The sequence below is a fragment of the Mus pahari genome, chromosome 4, assembly GCF_900095145.1.
Source record: "Mus pahari chromosome 4, PAHARI_EIJ_v1.1, whole genome shotgun sequence".
Taxonomy (NCBI): Eukaryota; Metazoa; Chordata; class Mammalia; order Rodentia; family Muridae; genus Mus; species Mus pahari.
Genome location: NC_034593.1, coordinates 56,429,911 through 56,438,795, shown reverse-complemented (window position 1 = coordinate 56,438,795; position 8,885 = coordinate 56,429,911). Strand labels below are relative to the sequence as shown.

At 40.7% G+C, this 8,885-nt stretch overlaps 1 pseudogene; it reads right to left on the bottom strand.

Annotated features, from left to right (window-relative positions):
- Positions 1-545: 545 nt before the first annotated feature.
- On the bottom strand, positions 546-1,975 carry LOC110320796 (annotated as a pseudogene).
- Positions 1,976-8,885: the final 6,910 nt, after the last annotated feature.

The window sequence follows — 8,885 nt, the reverse complement described above, 5'->3', positions numbered from 1 at the left end:
ACAAAAGCCACTAAAAGTTGGGTTTGTTTACAGATAATATTTTATCTTCTCCTTGGTTTCTTACTTACTCTGAGAACTCTTGCTAACTCACATTTGCCTGTATGTGTAGGGTGAAACAAAACTCACACATCACCAGCAAGGCAAGCAGAGGCCCTCTGTACAGTTTGTGACCCTCCACCAGGCCAGGACGGGTCACAGTTCCTTAGCTCATCCAAAGCCAGGGAACTAGCTCTGGCCTGCAGCCAGGTGTTGAGTGTTCCTGGGAATGACTGGCCAATCAACCTGAGACCCTCTTCATTAGATTTTGGTTCATTTCTCTTCCAATTCTCCCCCTGACCCATACTATTTTAAAAGGTCAAAAAATATTAGTGGGAAGATGTCCTGGTCCCACTCTTAGTGCAAGCTTCCTGGGCCTCTCTCCTTTCCCAGTCTAAGGGTCCCAGAGCCCCTTTCAATAGAAAACAGCACCTAAAGCACCCCTTCTGTCTTACAAACTTCATTAGTGCTGGAAAGGGGGAACAAGAAGCTCTTGTCTCTTTGGTCCACTACTGTTTCCCATTGCCATTGATGGGATGGTTCACATGGCTGGAGGAGGACAGAAAGGCCTTGATATTGGGCCAGGCACTGAGGTGAGCCACATATGCAGAGAGCAGGGGGAAGATGTTGTTCAGGAAGCCAGGGGCCACGACACAGTGGATCAGTAGCAGGTCCAGTAAGTTGTAATCAGCAAAGGAGATCTGGTCACCCACAATAAAAGCTTTGCCTCCCTGATTCTGGGATAGCAGGTTCTCAAAAGGCTTCAAGATGCCCAGGCAGGGCCTTCACATAGTCATCCTTACCATTCTTATAGTTGGTGTAGATCAGGGTGCCATATTTGCAGCGAAGGTCCTCCACTCCATCATTCACCATATCCACCTGGGTGGCCTCCCTCTGGTCTTTTCCATAAAGCCCAAAAGCACGGACAAGGTGCCTCAAGATGGCATTAGGTTGGTAAAGGGTGAGGTCTCCATCCTCAAACTTGGGGAACTGCCCATATAGACAACTGGGCTTAAGCAAGCCTTGTATGTTCTGGCCCTGCTCAGCCAGCAACATGCTCATGTACTCACAATGCCCTGGACTTGGGAAGTAGACAATGGTGTACAGCGGTATGGCTGCTGCATAGACAGAAGTGTGGATTCAGTGCTGAGTAGGCAGAGAGGTGTCTGGGGCAAGGATGCCAACTCTCCTTATTTCTTTACGGGAGTTATTTACATCCTTCTTAAAGTCCTCTATCATCATCATGTCATGTGATTTTTAAATCAGGGTCTTGCTGTGGTGGTGGTGTATCCAATTGTGCTGGCAGAACTGTGTTCTGATGATGTAAACTAGCCTCGGTCTGTTGTTTATGTTCTTGCCCTTGCCTCTCACCATCTGGTTATTTCTGGTGTTACCTGGTCTGGTGTCTCTGACTGTGGCTTGTAAGCCTGTGTGTCAGTACTCCTGGGAGGCCAGATCTCTCTTGGAGGAGTTTTGATATGGATAACTATAGCACAAGGTCAGCTCCAGAGTGCAGAGTGAAACAGGAAATATCCTGTCTTTGGTTCCTGTGTCCGGATGGCTCTGGGAAGGTCCCTCTTGAGCCAGGAATTTGAGCAGAAGTGGTGGTCTTACATGTGTTCACAGTTTTGTCAGCACTCCTGGGAGTCCAGCTCTCTTTAGGTGGCATTTGGGTATGGAGAGTTGAGGCACAGGATCAATTCTGGGCCATTAACTACACTTTTTAACTCATAAATAACTTGCACAAAGCTATGCAATGCCCTCCCTATCATAAAAAAGAAAAAAAATCCTGCACACACAATCCCTCCCAGGGATGTATATACTGTTGATGGTTGGTAGGGAAAAGAGGCTTATTCTTCAGTAGTTTATCATGGCAAAGTGTACCTGCTTCTGTGAAAAAACGCTCACTTTTTCTATAAACAGCCCTAATGATACTCATTGGGTCTCTTTCTCTCTCTCTCTCTCTCTCTCTCTCTCTCTCTCTCTCTCTCTCTCTCACCCACACACACACACACACACACACACACACACACACACACTCAGAAAAGACATCAAAGTAGAAAGTAGGGAAGAGGGACAAGAGAAGATAACCAGATGTATATGATTGGACATGTATAAAAATGTCAATGTGAAACATATTATTTGTCCATAACATAGTAGTAACTATATCTGTTTGACTCAACTTAAATGAAGTAGAATGTGGTCATACAGTAATTTAAATAAAAAAAAAAAAGAAATTTGCTAGGCATTGGTAACACATGCCTTTATCCTAATTACTAATTCAGAAACAAGTGAATCTCTGAGTTCAAGCCCAGACTCGTTCAGAGATGTGAGGGATACACTGAGAAACTTTGTCAAAAATAAACAAACAAACAAAAACAAATAAAAGACAGACAGACAACAGAAAAGAAGAAAGAAAGAAAGAAAGAAAGAAAGAAAGAAAGAAAGAAAGAAAGAAAGGAAAGAAAGAAAGAAAGAAAGAAAGAAAGAAAGAAAGAAAGAAAGAAAGAAAGAAAGAAAGAAAGAAAGAAAGAAAATATCTCTATGCACATGTGTGGAAATAGCCACAAAATTAAACACTACACAAGCATCCAACCTTAAGTAGGACAATGAATGGAGTATGCACAAAAGAAGCCATAGTAGTCCAGAGAGTCAGCTGGGTGATAAAGGCACTTGTCACTTAAACCCTGCAACCTGAGTTCAACCCTCAGAACCCACACAAAGGAGAAGAGGAAAACTGATTATACAGAGTGTCCTCCTGTTTCCACATGTACACCATAGCATGTATGCCTATGTGGGCACTTGCACATATGTGGCTGCATACACTCACACACTGAAAAATAATAAAATAGTAATTTTAAATTAATTTAAAAGAAGAAATATTAATGTCCAATAAAGATTGTTTATTTTTAAAATGTTCAAAATCCTTAGCCATCAGGCAAATAAAAAATTTAAAGGGAATGAGAGTCTATTTCACTGCAGTCAAAATGGTTGCCATCAATGGTAGACTTCTCCACATAAGTTATCCAACAGTTTACCAAGATACTTCAAGGAACTTGAGATCAACTATCTCTTTGGGCAAGTCCTAAGCATAAACATGCCATCTCTTAAACTCCCCAAAGGGAGTTGCCACTTCAGTGTGTAGATGATTTATTAATCTTGTTGAGGCCCAGACAAATGTACTCCATATCAGAATACTATTCTAATTCTACAAAACTTATTGGAACATGGATATAAAATTACTCCTTCAAATGCCCAAATTTCTCAACACAAAGGTCCAGTTTGCAGTACTTACATTCACGCCGTGTATATGGAACCAGGCTAGTCAGGCTTCCAACTCAGGTGGCCAGTACACATTTCAAAAACCACCAAAAAGATCACTAGAGCATTTCTCTGAGTAACAACAAAACAAACATAAAACAATTAGCTTAGCTTCTACTTTGGTCTGCCTCACTTCAAATCCCACCCTCCAAAATCCTCACTATGTTCATCAATGGACTTAATAGACTGTAAACCATGAATTCACAGCACAATGGAGGGATGGATGGACAGCCTATAAATAGCCTGTTACTCCCAACATCCTCCCAATGGAAGAGTTTGCAAGATTAGTTGAAATTTTTATGCTGGCACCAGTATTCTTAGGCTCCATTAGTGAAGCTCTTCCAACCTGTTGTCAGGGCAATCTTAAAGGGCATTTCAGACCACTTTCTTTTTACAGTCTGTAACAGAGTGGAGTATGCCAGAAGATGGTACACTTCATTCACATACTGCCCTGCAAGTGACTCAAATGCCTTTAGTTCTTTTAAACCCCTTCAGTTGGTGGATAGATAAATTCCCAACAAAAATCAAAACACTCTAATCAGAGTGTTGGTATTGGTGCAGGACTCAACGACCACAGTGACACTGTGTCTGTGTGTCTATCTGTTCTTCATTCTGTCACCAACACTAGCAAGTGTTCCAAGATCCAAGTCATGAAGGACAACTCATACCAGCCACTCTTTCCATACACAAAGCCCAACTGAACAACTATGTTACTAATATTCAATCAACAGAGGAACCACAAAATTTCTCCTGATTTCAGAGAAATACAGAAAATGTACCATGATACAGAAAGGATATTATATATGGGGCAGCCAGTTACTTAACTGTAAAGGGTCAAAGCCCATCTGTACTGGCTAGTTTGTATCAACTTGACACAGGCTGGAGTTATCACAGAGAAAGGAGCTTCAGTTGGGGAAATGCCTCCACGAGATCCAGCTGTAAGGCATTTTCTCAATTAGTGATCAAGGGGGAGGTTCCCTTGTGGGTGGTGCCATCTCTGGGCTGGTAGTCTTGGGTTCTATAAGAGAGCAGGCTGAGCAAGCCAGTGGAAGCAAGCCAGTAAAGACCATCCCTCCATGGCTTCTGCATCAGCTTCTGCTTCCTGACCTGCTTGAGTTCCAGTCCTGACTTTCTTTGGTGATAACAGCAGTGTGAAAGTGTAAGGTGAATAAACCCTTTCCTCCCCAACTTGCTTCTTGGTCATGATGTTTGTGCAGGAATAGAAACCCTGACTAAGACACCATCTATTTATGTACCAGTAGTTACCTAAAATACTATGATATGGGGAGAGAGATTTTTCAAAAGTCCTCCTATACTTTAAAAAATATTCTCCCAAATGTTCAGAGAACATTTTTATTTGCTTTTATCTTCCTTATATTCATCACATGTAGACTTAAAAAAACCAAGGACCAGACAATGCTAACTCAAGAGACAGCGGCCATGCATGGGCCAGCTGTGTCTCCTGCACCAAATACCATAAAGCCTCATTAAATCATTAACTTTCTTCTAACATACAGAGTAATCTCAGATTTTGTATTTCAAATTCACTCTATAAATGTTGAAAATTAATACTAGAAGAAAGATTATCAACCTCTAGGGAAGGAGTATTTTATGTATATAAAAGCAACCATATTCCAAACTTCTTAACATTTATTATTTAAACTGAAAACTACTTGAGGGATAAAGAAAATGTGCTTCATACCACTTCTCAGCATATAGCCAGGAGATGTTCCAACTTATAATATGGACACATGCTCTACTATGTTCATAACAGCCTTATTTATAATAGCCAGAATCTGGAAAGAACCCAGATGTCCCNCAACAGAGGAATGGATACAGAAAATGTGATACATTTACACAGTGAAGTACTACTCAGCTATTAAAAACAATAAATTTATGAAATTCTTAGGCAAATGGATGTATCTGGAGGATGTTATCCTGAGCGAAGTAACCCAATCACAAAAGAAAACACATGATATACACTCACTGATAAGTGGATATAAGCCCAGAAACTTAGAATACCCAAGATACAGTTTGTAAAACACATGAAACTCAAGAAGAAAGTAGACCAAAGTGTGGATACTTCGTTCCTTCTTAGAATGCGGAACAAAATACCCACGGAAGGAGTTACAGAGACAAAAGTTCAGAGCTGAGACTGAATGAAGAACCATTGAGACTGCCTCACTTGGGGATCCATCCCATAAACAACCACCAAACCCAGATACTATTGCATATACCAACAAGATTTTCCTGATAGGACCCTGATAAAGCTGTGTTCTGTGAGGCCATGCCAGTGGCTGGCAAATATAGAAGTGGATGCTCACAGTATCTATTGGATGGAACACAGGGTCCCCAATGAAGGAGCTAGAGAAAGTACCAAAGGAGCTGAAGGGGTCTGCAGCCCTATAGGACAAACAACAATATGAACTAAAGAGTACCCCCAGAACTCATGTCTCTATCTGCATACATAGGAGAGGATGGCCTAGACGGCCATTACTGGGAGGAAATGCCCTTGGTCTTTCGAAGCGTCTAGGCCCCAGTATAGCAGAATGCCAGGGCCAGTAAGTGGGAGAGGGTGGGTTAGGGAGCAGGGGTAGGGGGAGGGTATAGGGGATTATGGGAGAGGAAACTAGGAAAGGGGATAGCATTTGAAATGTAAATGAAGAAAACATCTAATTAAAAAAAAGAAAGAAAGAAAAGAATCTGTGCTTCTGTTGGACAACACAATGTTTCACATGGTCCTTTCATGATGATCTTTCTCACACACAGTTTAAATGAGTGGAACAGTTGAATAAAATAATTACAGAGTACAGGCTGAATTACTATGGCTATCTCCTCAGCTCTATTCCTATGTCAAAATTCCCCTACATTGGATTTTTTTCCAAAGAGAAGTATTTTGTTGAAGGTAGTCATGCCACAACATTGTTTCATTTAACACACCAATTGAGGAAACATAAGCATTACTTTGAAAAATACTTCAAAGTATAGGGATACCTTTTTTAAGGTGAATGAAGCTGTGCTCTTCAACATAAATTCAATGCTGACACACAGGCCAGCCACAGACCTGAAACCTGAAAAGCTGAAGCAACGGAGCATCTGTGGGAATTGGTATTTAAGCTTTCTGGAATCAGGAATATTCTTGAGTGTTTTTTGTCTGTGCATGACACACATGTTAGAAGTCACATCTGGAACAGAGACTAGACACCGGTTTCTCCTACAGACTGCTCTGAACAGCAAATATACACAACCTCTAAAGACAAATTAGACAGGAAATATTGACCAGAATGTCCACCTTCACATTATAAATTCTCTCTGAGCCTTAGGTTTATATCTGCCAGCAATTTCTAGTCATGTTTTCTCATGTAATGCAGATTAAAAAATGACATTACTAGATCCAAATATCAGGTTGTATTCTTTAAACTCACAGGTGAACACTGATGTTTAACTCCATATAAATTTTGTGTGTGTTGTTGGGACTTACTACCTATCATTCTTTTAAATTCATGCTATTAAACAGAACATTTTATTGCATATTACCTCCTTCTCAGTAATTTTTTATTAGTTAGTTAATTAGTTAGTTAATTAATTAGTTTTATTCTTAATATCTAAGTGTTCAGACTGGAGCATAAACTGCATCTCAAGAAACACAAATAATTACTATACCAGAGATTCTAGTATGATATGTACAGTAGCTCAAGCACTGCAATAACTCAAGCAAGGAGTGTATACATAACTTTCTTCAGAGATGGAAAAACACAAGAAAGCCCTTGAAAAACTGTTGAAGGGACAATCCAATTTGCACTGTGTTCAGAATTTAGAAAGAAGTCGTTCCATTTGAATTCTTATATCACCCAAGCCTTTCTGTGTGCAGATATTTCATTACTTAGCTTCTTTCACTGCCATTTCTTACTTATTGCTATAAAAATAATATATCCTTGGAATTGCTAAACATTTAAAAATAGTTTTAAAGTATTTCCATATGTACTTTACTGATCATTTTCATACACAATTTTTAAGGAAAAGGTCAGTCTCCTTTGTTTCCAACACTTCATATGCAAAAGTGGGAGGATCTCTGTGGGTTTGTATACTGTAATCCTGTCTTTGAATAATGAGAGTTCAATGCCAGCCTGAGCCATAGAGTAAATTCCTGGACATACAGGGCTGCAGAAATTTCTCTGTCTCAAAGATAAAACGAAATCAAACCAAAGGGTGGGGAAAACAGAAAGGAAAGCAAAAGCTAAAAGAGCGTTTGATCATTAACTGTTTCCTTAAGACATTTATAATTATCCCCTACTTTAGAATTTCTGAGGTTTTTCAAGCCTATATTGGCATTTTAGTTCACATGCCATTCATCACTGTCTTACTGTTTGCCACTATAAAAAAAATCTTTCTATTGTTGAGCCTTTTGAATTCTGTGGACTGTATCTTGTGTATTCTGCATGTTTTGGAGGGGCTAATATCCACTTATTAGTGAGTACATACCATGCATGTCATTTTTCAGGATGATATTTTCTAGTTTCATCCATTTGCCTGCAAAAATCAGGATGTCCTCGTTCTTAATAGCTGAATAATACTCCATTGTGTAAATGAACCACATTTTCTGTTTCCATTCTTCTGTAGTGGGACATCTAGGTTGTTTCCAGGTTCTGGATCTCACAAATAAGGCCGGTATGAACATAGTGAAACATGTGCCCCGGTGGCGTGGTAGGGCATCTTTGGGGTATATACCCAAGAGTGGTATAGGTGGGTCTTCAGGTAGATCTAGTTCCAATTCTCTGAGGAAACTCCAGATTGATTTCCAGAGTGGTTGTACCAGTTTGCAATCTGAACAGCAGTGGAGGAGTGTTCCTTGTTCACCACATCCTCAAGAGAAGAAAGCAATCATGAGTAGGGAGGAAGGGATGGACTTGGGAGGGAAAGTGGGTAAGAGTGAGAAGAACCTGATCTGGTATTGGGTGAGGGAAAAAGACTAAAGTCCTGAGGTCCTGCAGAAAGAATGTAAACAGGCAACTTCAGGAAATAGGGGGGACCCCTCAGAGTGTACCAGAGACTTGGGAGATGAGAGACTCCCAGGACTCACGGGGGGGGGGGGAACCTTTGATGAAATGCCCAACAGTAGGGAGAGGGAACTTATAGAGCTCACCTTCAGCAGGAAGACAGGACACCAAGTGAAGAATGGGGTTGCCATCCCACAGTCACACTTCTGACCTATAATTGTTTCTGTCTGAAAGAATTATAGGGATGGAAATGGAGAGTAGCCTGACTAAAAGAAGGTACAGTGACAGGCCCAAAGTGGGATCCATTTCAAAGGGAGGTCCCAAGGCCTGACACTATTACTGAGGCTATGGAGTGCTCTCAAAAAATGATCTATCATGACTGGTCTCTGAAAGACCCAACAAGCAGCTGATGCAGATATTTCCACCCAATCAGTGGATAGAAGCAGCTGACCCCTGTTGTTGAATTTGGGAAGGCTGAAAGAAGCTGAGGAGAAGGGTGATCCTATAGGAGGANCAGCAGTCTCAATTAAT